The 11,283-nt window shown below is 35.4% G+C and overlaps 1 long non-coding RNA gene across 1 annotated transcript in view; it reads left to right on the top strand.

The window, feature by feature from the left end:
- LOC106146344 overlaps window positions 1–10,665 on the top strand; it is a 17,724-nt gene extending 7,059 nt beyond the window's left edge. Inside the window, exon 3 of the long non-coding RNA XR_001230744.1 lies at window positions 10,624–10,665. This is a non-coding gene — a long non-coding RNA (uncharacterized LOC106146344). The remainder of the gene's footprint in view (window positions 1–10,623) is intronic.
- The last annotated feature ends 618 nt before the right edge of the window (window positions 10,666–11,283 follow it).

The following is an 11,283-nucleotide window of genomic DNA, read 5'->3' as shown; positions in this document are numbered from 1 at the left end:
GCTCTCCTATGTATCTTGTATATTAGTTTCTTATCCTCTTCCATTCCATAGGTTGTCCTATTATCCTATTGTTTCCTTTTTTGTTTAAAGCTTTTCAGGGTGATATAACCCATTATTTATTTTTATTTTGGTTGCCTATTCTTTCTGTATCCTACCCAAAAATTCATCACCAAGACCAACGCCAAAAACTTTTCCCCAAAGTTTTCTTCTAAAAGTTGACTCACATTTTATATTATTTCCATTTTAAATTGAGGTTTTCTTTATAGTATAAAACAAGATGCCTAATTTAATTCTTTTGCATGTAGATATCTAGTTTTCTGGTGACCATTTGTCAAAGAGGTTATCATTTCCTTATTTTGTATTCTTGACATCCACAGCAAAGATTGATTGTCTGTATATGCCTGGATTGACTCCAAGCCCTCTATTCTATACATCTATGTGTCTTTTTAACCTGTTTATTCTGTTTGGATTACTACAGCTCTGTAATATAATTTGAAACACAGAAGTGTGATGCCTTCAGCTTTGTCGCTGCTTAGGGTTGCTTTCCCTATTGAGTTCCATATTAGTAGGACACGAATATTTGGTTCCCTATCAAATTTCTCTCTTGAAATCAAATCACCAGTGTGGTGTGGTTTTAAGAGGTGGAGACTTAAGGTGACATGTAGGTCATGAGCATGAACAATGAATAAGATTATTGCTCTTAGGAAAGGACTCAGGCAGTTTCTTGCCCCATCTACCAAATAAGGACACAGCAAAATGGTGCCATTGTGAGAGAGCTGGCTGCACTGACAGCAAATTTCTCTGGGGCTCCCTGTCTCTGGAACTGTGAGAAATAAAGAGAAATGTACTAGAGTACAATGAGGTTCAAACAGAAGGTCAAATGGATGATTTGGATCCCAATCTCAGATCTACCACTCATATGCATGTGTGAGGGTAGGCAAGTTACATTCTAAGGGTGTATGACATCAGCATTTTCCCCCTATTTATTCTTGAAATAGAATGAGTGAGCTGGGATTTCAGCAGTTAAATAAAATGTTCAAGATCCTCATCCTGTAGGTGGTTAGGATGGAGCTTTACATTCAGGAAGTCTGATTCTGGGGCCTGAGTTTATAACCTGTAACCTTTAGACACATACATATGAGCAACTGATTTTCTGCAAAGTTTCTGAGATAGTCCCAGAAAGAAATTTTAATCTGGAATGACTGGATAATTTCCTGAGATTAAAGAAACCCAATTTGTAGAACACAATTCTTGTATTAGCATAGAGTACGTTTTTATTTAGACAAGATAATAGACTAATCATAAATAAATAAAACTAATAAATTTGACTTTATCAGAATTAAACACTGATTTCCAAGGAAAATAAAAAATCAAGCCAAAGTTTATAAGAAAATGTTATAATATGCATATCTGATAAAGTGCATAATCAGAATATATATTAATTTCTACAGCTTAATAGAAAGAAGGCAAGTCTTTCAAATAAAATTTGAGAGATGTTTTGAGCAGTTACTTCACCTTAGAAAGTATATAAATGTCCAATAATCCCCTGAAAATATGCCCAATCTCCTTAGTCATGAGAGAACAGTAAATTAAATCTGCAGTAACAGACAATAGCTAAAATTGAAATGTGGGTCATACTTTAAGGGTCGAGAATCTCGCCGCGTGAAGGAAGACTCCAAGAGACGCTCTCTCATGCAATAAGCAAGGGGAGTTTATTTACCAGGCATGCGTGGGGCTCACTGAACGCGCAGGAACAGAGAGCACCGAGCTGGGGTTAAGTCCCAGCTTTTAAACCCAAAAACCACAAAGGGCGGGCCTTTGCAAGCAAAGTTACAGAAGCAGATAGCGTTGGTTAGTTCAAATTGACTTTTACAATCATTTGGGGGTTTTGTGAGGAGACTCAGGAATGAGGGAGTGTCAAAGGCAAGATAGTTGCTCTGAGTATGTTCCTTTGTGGTTTCTTTTCCCAAGGACAGGATGGGAGATATTTTCCTGAAACTCCTAACACCTTCTGGGCAGTCTCATGCTGCTTATCTATAGCCGGAGGACAGCTGGTTCCCATAAAATTTTCCCTTACAATACCAAGTGCTGAAGAGTGCAAAGTGACAGGAACGCTCATGTGCTGTAAGAGAGAGCATAGAATGGAAAAAATTACTTGTTAGTTTCTTACAAAATTAACTAAAAAATTATAGGACCCAGTGATTGCCTTCCTAGTTATTTGCCCAAGAAAAGTGAAAGCTTATATCCTCAAAGCTCATTCTACAAGAATATTCAAGCCAAATCTATTTGAGGTAACTAAAAACTAAAATCACTGAAAGTACAAAAGATGGTTGTGTTTTCTTACAATGTGCAACCCCACTCAGTGACTAAAAGGCATGAAGTATTGCACAAATCTGAAGGCGTTTCACAAACATTCTGTAGAGGGAAAGAAGCCGGATGTAAGAATGCATGACACTTTACAGGACTTTTCGTAAAGTACTGTTCCTACTCAAAGGAAAGGTTAATTCCTGTCGTCTGTGACAAGATGAGTGGAACTGGAGATGGTTCTGATACATGGAATAAGCCCAGCACCAATACCAACAACACACGATCTCATTCTTGCGTAGTCACAGCAGTTGAGAGCAGAAGAGCTGCTAGCAGAGACTAGGAGGGTAAATGAAGGGAGGAAGGGGAAAGATGGGTCAGTCGGGATTAAGTTATGACTGCACAAGAGACATGAGCTTCGGTGTTCTGTTCCACAGCAGGGTGACTGTGGATAATGACAATGTGCTGCATGTTTACAAGAAACAAGATGGTGACTGGAAGGAAAGAGTTTTGTGCTTGCCTTACAAAGAAATGACAAATATTTGAGGAGGTAGGCATGTTACTTTGATTGAGCGTGACACCACATGCTCGATATGTTCCTGTTATCAGTGGAAACCTATATATTCCTGTATCAGAAGCCTCTGAAGCAGAGAGTAGACTCCCGTTCATCTGGGACAGGGCGGGGGCAGGATGCGAGCTCTAAAGGGCAGGCATGAACTCTGGCCAGAGAATGTAATTATTCTACATCTTAACTGGGGTGGTGTCTTTGTCAAAACTCTTCCAACACGACACTGTAAAATGAGGTATTTCTGTGGTATACAGCATATACCGGGATCTTCTTGATCACATCCTCACTCGAACAGAACCCCGGGACGGCAGCTCCTGAGGCGGGAACAGCATTCTCTTGACTTCAGACACGCAGGTCTGCGCTGGAGAAGCTGGCACCTGCGCAGAAGGAAGCGGTCAGCCTCCTCCTGGCGCCCAGGTGCTTGGGATTCAGATCCTTGCTGGCGGACTTGGTCTTGGTGCCCTATAACGTGCAGGAAGATTCCTATTTCCTTCATCAGCTGCGGTGTCTGAGGCCCACATGACATTAGCCCCACTGGAAACTCACTGCAAAAGTGAGGCCCAGCAAATGGCATGAAAAAATGTCAAATGCTCTTTTTCCAGAAATGTAATTTGAATACCAACTGTAAAGGTGTTTTAACCTTGTCTTGTTTAGAAGACAAGTAACTTATAATCATAAAGCAAAAAGGGATTAATTTTTAAAAATGATTGTGTTTCATTATATAAAGAAAATTTTATACATTTAAAATGTGAAAAATGAAAAGAAATTATGATTGTTCTTCTCCCTTAATCTTTTTTTAAAATTTTATTTTAAAGAAAATAGTACCAAAACAAAAAAAAAAAGAACAATAGCAAAATACAAACAACACAAAGCAAGGACATTAAAAATGATACGGGGTTTCAAACCAAATGATAGGGATTAACAGTGGTTGTTACATTACATATTGTTATCTTCAATGAAGTTGCTCAGACTAGCAGACATAATAATAGAAGATTGATCAAATTATTAAAGGGAAAAAGAAAATAATAATTTAAAAGAACATTAGAGACAATACATAGTTTCACTAGACAGGATTGTAGGAATTCACCAATGGTTGGTATACTGCAAATTGTTGTCGTCACATAAATTGATCAGATTACCAGATATAAGCAAGCAAAATTGGTCAAAATATTAAAAAACAAACAAACAAACAAAAAACTTTTAATCACTAACTGTTCCCTTCAACAAACCATCAGACACCAGCAGTACATTTATGCCACCAAAAATACCATTCAAAAAGCAAAAAGGTTTGGTTTGTTTGTTCTGGCTCAACCTCCATTATTTGCTTAAAATCGGACATATCGCAAAAAGGCAGTATGCTTTTAATTCATACCTAGTGATTTGAAACCAGTTGCTACAAACTTGTATTTATAGTCTTTTATTTTACAATGAGTTACTATAGCAGTTAACTTAAAATCAACTACATCCAAATTCTAGAGACTTCATGTAAAACCAATTAAGTGGATACATTTTACTTTTTATTTTTGTAAGTTGTTCTTGTTGAATCTTAGCCAGCAGTTTTCATGAAGAGGAGCTGGGCTTATTAATTATTGAGAGAAGTGTGCTAAAATGTGTTAAAATATTCCTTTAAAATGGTGAATTTACATATTTCTTATGGTAAATTTTTTTCAGTTTCAACAAAACATATTTGCAGTGTAGAATTATTCCATTTTGTCAGCAAATGAGAATATTTTCATTATGAAGGAACCAGTTTGTAGTGTACATACATTGCAATATGGTCCATTTTACCCACTGTTGCTATAGCTGTGCCAGGTTTTGTGTTCAGCGTCTATTTTTCCTCATTTTTACTTTAAATTATGTGTATCCTATGGTTTGTATATGTTTCTTAGAAGAAGCATATGTGGATACTTTCATTTATTCTAGAAATATTTATTTTTAATTAGAATATTCCATTTGAGTTTCTTGTTAATGTGAATTTATCTTTCATTTGACTTTGGATTTCTTGTTTTCTTAAGTTTTCTTCTCTTCTTTTTTATTTAGTCATCTCATTTTTTAAACTTTTAGTGAGTTCACTATTTCTATGATGCTAGTAATTGACATAAAAATTAAGGTATATATATTGAACTCATAAAAACTTAAAATTAATATTTCACTCTTTTTCTATACAATGCAAAGACTTTAGATCCCATTGAGACCAGCTTGCCACTTTCTGACTTGTACACTTACTTTTGTTTTGTAGACCTACAGACATTATTATAATATCTGCACAGGTAGTGTTTACTACCACCTGAATATTTGTGTCCTTACCCCCCCAATTCATATGTGTCCATCAAAAATTCATTTTACATACTGAGTGATATTTTAGGAAGCATTTTTTTGAAATACAACTATTTCAGATAATGTAAGTGAGATTTCATTTTTCTCATGTGCAAAATTATACATTTTAAAAATAAAGTTGTTGCAATAAATACTAATGAGCTTTGGCATGAAGCATCATTCAGAACATAGGATCCACTACCTTTATACATGGAGAAAAAGCCTTTGCCTCTCTACCCAAAAGTGGCATATTTATACCTTAAAGAAAATATCCACTTTATGAAATATAAATTTATTATGTAGATAAGTGACTTAGCATGCATAAATCAGCAATTACATGTGTGTGCCTTCTTTTGCCTTATACACATTGAGAGAGTCACTTAAGGTAAAGTTTAGAAGAGAAAAGATAGGTACTAGAAGTGAAAATTTTGAGTGTTTTCCCCACATTAAGTATTAGTGTTTATTCAGGGACAACAGCATGACTGTCCTCAGGATGGTTCCAGTCTGTTCTGATTACCCCTGCACGGAGGAATAGGAGGGTAAGGATCCATTGCGGGCACACATTGCAGGTGTCATGGAAGACCACAGATTCCAGGACCTCTACGGCATTTCCCCAGAAGTTGTGTCAACACCAAATTGTTTTGACTTTTCCCTTCAGCTGTGCCAGAAAAAATAATAACTTCCTTTTAGAATTTGTGGGTCAGAATCTAGGTTATGCAGAGCTTTATGTAAGCCAGCCAAAAGTTTCTTTTGCAGAATGAAACCACAAAAGTAAATATGGTGGGGAGTTACTAATATTCACAAGGAAGAAGGAAGTTTGGCAAACAAAATGTCAAAGGAATTTTTGATGGAGAAAATAGTCAAATTCCCTTCTTTTCCCCTGTTAAGAGAATTTTCTTTTTAATTTAACCCTTTTAAAACTCAATTAGAAAACACTTTCAGCAGAAAAGTAATACACAATATATTTTACATATATATATGTAATAGCTATCTATCTACCTTTGAAACTAAAAGATATTAACATTTCATTACATTTGCTTCATTTTTAATTTTAAAAAATCATAAGATTACTAAAGTCCCATTCACCAGTCCCATTCCCACTCCTCTGTCCAAATCGTCCAAAGGTAGAGCCATCCTTATTAATCTTTGAATCTTTATCCTACACGCATGCTCCTATAAGTGGTATTTAGTGCTTCATTACCGATATAAGTGGATTTGTACTGAATGTAGCCTCTTAAGTCTGTTTTTACTGGAAAGGATGTTTTAAAGGCTTACTCAAGTTAATCCCATTGGACTGAATTGTGTCATTTTAACTCAGTCTCCTTGCATTGGTCATTAACTGGGCTATTGAGAATCAGTCACTGTCTCCACATCTTTGCCCTTACCAGTAGTACAAAAGGGTTTTAATAAGATGAGATCCCAGTTGTTGATTCATTGTGATAGTTGCTGTGTAATCAGGGTTTTATTCATAAAGTCTTTGCCTACCCCAATGTATTCAAGACTGTTACCTATTCTATCTTCTAGCAGATTTAATGTTTCTGTTTTAATATTTAGATCTTTGATCCATTTCAAATTTAATCTAGTGCATGGTGAAAGATATGGGTCCAATTTTAATCTTTGGCCTACGCAGAGCTAGTTTTTCTGGCACCGTTTATTAAAGAGGCTATCTTTCTTCCAGTGAATGTGTTTGGCACCTTTGTCAAAGATAAGGTGGCTAAATATGTCTGATATTGTTTCTGCATCTTCTCATCTGTTCCATTGATCTTCAGGTCTGTGTTTTTTCTTTTAGCCAGTACCACTCTGTTTTTATCATCATAGTTTTATGGTGTAATTTCAAGTCAAGGATTGTTTTACACCTTGCCTTACCTTGGTTAGAATTACATTTGCTATTCTAGGTCTCTTCTGGCTCCAAATGAATTTTAGGATTGCTTTCTCTAATTCTGTGAGATATGCTATTGGAATTTTGATCAGAATTGCAATAAATATGTATAACAGTTTTGGAGGTATGGTCATTTTTATTATATTGGTCCTTCCTAGCCAAGAGCAAGGAATGTCTTTCCATTCTCTGATATCCACTTCAATCTCCTTGTTCAGAGTACTGTAGTTTTCAATATAGAGGACTTTTATATTCTTTGTTAGGCTGATTCCTAGGTATTTCATTTTTTGGAATGCTATTGTGAAAGGTGTGGTCTCCCTAGCTTCTCTCTCAATGAGTTTATTATTTATAAACAGGAAGCCTATTGATTTTTGAATTTTGGCCGTGTATCCAGTTAACTACTGAATTTGTTTATTAAATCTAGCAGTTTTTAGTGGCTTTGGGGGGCTTTTCTATGTAGAGTGTCATGTCAACTACAAATAATAACAATCTAACATTTTTTTTATTCCTTTTATTTCTTTCCCTTGTGAAATTGCTCTGGCTAATGTTTCCAGAGCTACATTAAATAAGAGTGGAGACAGTGGACATTCTTGTCTTTTCCTGATTTTAGAGAGAAAGCTTTCAGTTTTTGTCCATTTAGTATGATGTTGGCTGTTGGTTTGTCATAGACGGCTTTTATCAGATTGAGATAAAGACCATCTATTCCAATTTTCTGTTAGATTTTCATCATGAATGCATACTGAACTTTGTCAAAAGCTTTTTCTGTATCTATTAAGATGATCATATATTTTTGTCCTTGGCTCTGTTGATATGGTATATTACATTTATTGATTTATATATGTTGAACCATCCCTTCATCCCTGGGAAGAATCCCACTTGGTCATGGTGTATAATCTTGATAATTTGCTGCATTCTGTTTGCTAGTACTTTACTGAGGATTTTTGCATCTTTGTTCATTAGGGAGTGTGGACTGTAATTCTCTTTCTCAGTTCGATCTTTCTCAGGTTTTGGTATCAGGGTAATGGTTGCTTTCAGGAATGAATTTGGGAGTATTTCTTCCCTTTCAGTTTCATTAAAGAGTTTGAGAAGTAGTGCTGTTGTTCTTCTCTAAGTTTCTTATAGAAAGCAGCAGTGAATCCATCAGGGTCTGGGCTTTTCTTTATTGGTAGGTTTTTAATTGCATCTTTGATTTCATTGATTGATATTGGTTTATTTAGGATTTTTATATCTTCTTGATTCAGCTTTGGTAATTCATGTGTATGTAGGAATCTATCCATTTATTCTGCATTTTCCATATTATTAGAATACAAACTTTCAAAGTACATACAGATCATCTTTTGCATTCCTGCAAGGTGAATTGTGCGTTCACCCTTTTCATTCTTAATTGCATAAATTTAGTCTTCTTTCCCTCTTTTGATAAGGTTGGCTAAAAGCTTGTCTATTTTCTTTAATATTTCAAAGAACCAACTCTTCAAGTTATTGATTCTTTGCATTTTTTTAGTCTCCAATGTGTTAATTTCTGCTCTGACCTTTATAATTTTCTCCCTTGTATGAGATTTTGTCTTAGCCTTCTCTTCTTTTTCTAGAAGTTTAAGGTTCTTCATTAAGTTGCTTATTTGTGTTTGCTCTGTTTTCCTGATATGGACATTCACTGCTATAAATTTCCCTCTTAGGACTGCTTTCATTGTGTCTGATAAGTTGGTGTGGAATGTTGTATTGTTAGTATCATTTAATTGTAAAAACTCTCTAATTTATTCATTAATTTTGTCTCTGACCCATTGGTAGTTCAGAAGTGTGCTATTTAATTTTCGTGTGTTTATGAAGTTCATGTGGCTTCTTATGCCATTGATTTCCAATTTCATTGAGCTACACTCCGATACTATGCATGGGATAATTTTGATTCCTTTGCATTTACTTAAGCATCTTCTATGAGCTAGTATGTGGTCTATTTTGGAGAATGTCCAATGTGCAACTGAGAATATGTATTCTAATGTGAGGTGGAACACTTTGTAGACATCTACTAAGTCCATTTGTTCAAAAGTTTGGTTCAGTTTTAACATTTCATTGATTTTTTTCTGTCTACTTGATCTGTCTTTTTGTGAGAGTGGGGTATTGAGATTCCCACAATATAATTGTGTTACTATTTATTTGATTTTTCATGACCATTACTATTTATTTTATATAGTTGAGTGCACTGGTATTTGTTGCATATATATTTGTGATTGTTATCTCTTCCTCTTGTATTGTTCACTTTACAAGGTTGTAGTGACCTTCTTTATCTCTCTTAATCAGTCTTGGCTTGAAATTCAATTTGTCTGCAAATAAAATAGCTACCCTTGCTTTTTTCTGGGTTCCTGTCCCATGGAGTATTGTTTTTATCCTTTAACTTTCAGTCGATGAATTTGAGTGAAATGTGTATCTTGTATGCAGCATTCTTTTGGTCTTGCTTCTTGATCCATTCTGCCACTCTGTGTCTTTTGATTGGTGAATTAAGACTGTTAACATTAGAGGTTATAACTTGTATGTATTGATTTATCCTTGTCATGTTATTTTCCTGTTGTTGGTTTCCCTTCTTTTTTTCCCTCCCTCTGTTTAATTGTTTGCCTTGCCTGGTGGATTCCTTCTGTTAGGGTTCATGGAGTTGTAGTCCTTGTTATCTCTTTCTAGAATGTCCTTCAAAACATTTTGGGGTGCTGGTTTTGTGATCACAAGTTTCCTCAGATGTTTTTTTGTCATGGAAGTATCTTATTTCTCCATAAGTTTTGAAAGATAGTTTTGCAGGGTACATCAATCTGGGTTGAGGGTTGTTTTTCTTTAGAACTTGGAATAATTTACTCCAAGCTCTCCTGGACCTGAGGGTTCATACTGAGAAGTCAGCTATGATTCTGATGGGCTTTGCTCTGTAGGTGATTTGTTTCTTTTCCCTAACAGCTTTTAAGATTCTATTCTTTGTTGAATTTCTGGAATCTTGACTATGATATGCCTGGCTATAGTTTTTTTTTGTTTTTTTTTTTTGTTTTTTTTTTTTATCATGGCTAACTGCAGTTCTATATGCATCACTTACTGTATGTCAAGATATTTTTCTCTATGAGGCAAGTTTTCTGCCATTGTGTCTGTAAACAGATTTTTTAAAAATATCATTTGTTGTATCTCCTACCTTTTCATTGACTGCAATCAATCTTAAGCTATTTTTCTTTGCCTTACTGAGCAACTTCTGTATTGATTTCTCATGATCCTTTGCTATTTTAAAGAAATGTTTCTTTTCATGATCACTAGCCACAAGCTTGTCTTCTTTATCTAATATCCTGGCCTCACATTGGCTAAATCTGCTGAGAATACTTTCAGTGGAATTTCTATTCTCCTAGGGGTCTGCTTGAATCGGCCTTATGGATTCCAATTCTTTCCTATGCTGAGCATTCATGGCTTCCATAATTTTCCTAAACTCTTTGATTTTTTTTTTGTCCATATGTGCTCTAGAGTCACTAAGCATGTTTTCACTGTGGACACCATCTCTGTAGTTATCTGAGAAATTATTTCTGATTTTATTTTTTTTCTACAGCCTCATTCAATTGCTCTGTTGTTACTACTTCAGAGAAACCAGGTAGGTGCCTTTCATATTGTTCCACCTCACTGTCCACAGGCTTGCCTTTAGTAAACTGGATGTCTGAGGCTACATCTTGTTTAAGTGTCTTCTCATTTTCTTTTCTTTGTTTGTAGTTTAATTCCTGGGGTGATGCTTATGATTTGCCTATAGTGGGTTGCTTTATTGCTAGTATCTAGAACCCTTAGGAAATGATGACTTTTCCAAATTATCTTCCAGGTATAGCTGACTTTTGCATTCTGAGCCTGTTGCAAGATCCTATGTCTTCAATTTCTTGAGGATGAGAAGTTCCTGCCTGCTTGGCCCAGCCCCTGGTTCTTTGGAACTGTGCCACAGTATTTTCTGTGACCCAGCAAATACTACAATTACAATTTCTGTCTTGCAATACCAGGAAGAACAGCTGTTTAGGACAATTATGTGACTTTTGGCTGTAGTTGTACCAATAACAGTAACATCTAACAGAGTCTAAAAGTGACAAACTGAGCTAACCATTAATTTTCCATCTTTAACCGTATGAATAGATTTGTGGTTATATAACAAAATCTAAAACAAACCAGAAAATAGTATGCAGTATACAAGTCCTCAATATGTCAATTTTGCACCCAGAGGTTAAAATTT

This window comes from Chinchilla lanigera, unplaced genomic scaffold (assembly GCF_000276665.1).
Source record: "Chinchilla lanigera isolate Chin_1 unplaced genomic scaffold, ChiLan1.0 scaffold00073, whole genome shotgun sequence".
Taxonomy (NCBI): Eukaryota; Metazoa; Chordata; class Mammalia; order Rodentia; family Chinchillidae; genus Chinchilla; species Chinchilla lanigera.
Note: the sequence above shows the minus strand (reverse complement) of the source record. Positions and strands in the feature narration are given on the sequence as shown.